Here is a 1,479-nt window from a genome sequence, read left to right on the forward strand (position 1 = left end):
TTGCACATTAGGAAAAACAACCCTTTTATAAGGACAAGAGTTTGTTCAGCTAGATGCATGATAGGCTTATGTGAATTTATCAGAACAATGGCATTAAAAAAAATACTCTATTAACCCAAAAGAAGGCAGGAAAAGAGGAAAAAAGGATCCAAGAATAGATAGGACAAATAGAAAACAACTAGCAAGATGACAAATTTAAATCCAACCATGTCAATAATAACATTAAATGTAAATTGTCTAAAAACTGCAAGTAAAAGACAGAGATTGTCAAACAGAAGAAAAGCAAGAATGATAAATTACCAACTTTCAATATAAAGAATTGATAGGTTAACAGTAAAAGGATAGGAAAAGATATAGTATGAAAATACTAATCAAGAGATAGCTGGCTAAATTAACATGAGACAAAATTATCTGGTTCCTTTCTGATGGAAGGGCATAGCTGAAAAAGCCATGAAGGAAAGAGGGGTGGTTTGTGAGGATGATGCTGCAGGGCGTGGCGAAAACTGCACCATAGGGGTTGTCTACACTTACCATGAGAAGAAGGACACAGCAGCCTCGGGCCACAAGACCCAGAACATTCGACTGAGGCAGGATGCTGTCAAGGATTTTGACTGCTGCTGCCTCTCTCTGCAGCCCTGTCATCACCCCAGATGGCTACTTGTATGAGCACGAGGCCATGCTAGAGTACATTTTGCAACAGAAGAAGGAGATCGCCCTGCAGATGATGACCTGCGAGAAGTAGCAGGTATCCAGCGTGAGGAGCAGAAAGAGCTGCAGCAGCCCTGTGCTGGACTGACCAGGTGCATGGCTTCCTGGAGAAGGAGACTGCCATCATGGACTGGCCCCTCAACCTTGTCACGCCCTGGACTGCCTAGGGGAGCGGCTCAGATGATGCCTGACCAGGGCCTAGTGTGGCCCCTCAAGTAAGGACACGGACAAACTGCTGCCCAGCTTCTAGATCCAGTCAGTGACTTGAAGCCAAAGCCACTAAGCTGGAGAAGCTGTTTTGCATGGGGACCTGACCCACATCAGGGACGCCAATGTGTATGACAGACCTGACACCCTTGTGCTTCATGCTGCTCCGGCTCCATGGACCTTGTGGGGCTCATCACGCGCAGTGAGCACTGTATATGCACCATGACCGCAACAACGTGAGCAACTCCACTCCGTATGGGCCCGGGGCCCGGGCCATCCTTGAGCACACGGAGAAGCTGATTCAGAATGATTCAGAGGTAAACCTGTGATCCGAGAGAAGCTCACGGACTGCAGCATCACAGCGCAGCAGCAGGATGGCACCGGCTCTGCAGGCCCAAAAGTCATGGCTGGAGATGCAGGCCTGAGTGTGCAGAAAACCAAAGAAACAGGCTTGGATGAGGGGGGAAAAAATTCTGGAGCCAGGTTGAGTAAATTACCTTAATCACTTTCTCTGTCTTTAAAATGAGGATATTAATAGTCTTTTCCTCAAAGGATGGATGTGAA

General features: G+C 46.9%; 1 pseudogene; it reads left to right on the forward strand.

Moving 5' to 3' along the window:
• Window positions 1-450: 450 nt before the first annotated feature.
• LOC124244978 (nitric oxide synthase-interacting protein-like) lies at window positions 451-1,244 on the forward strand (annotated as a pseudogene).
• Window positions 1,245-1,479: the final 235 nt, after the last annotated feature.

Source organism: Equus quagga, chromosome 9 (genome assembly GCF_021613505.1).
Source record: "Equus quagga isolate Etosha38 chromosome 9, UCLA_HA_Equagga_1.0, whole genome shotgun sequence".
Lineage (NCBI taxonomy): Eukaryota > Metazoa > Chordata > Mammalia > Perissodactyla > Equidae > Equus > Equus quagga.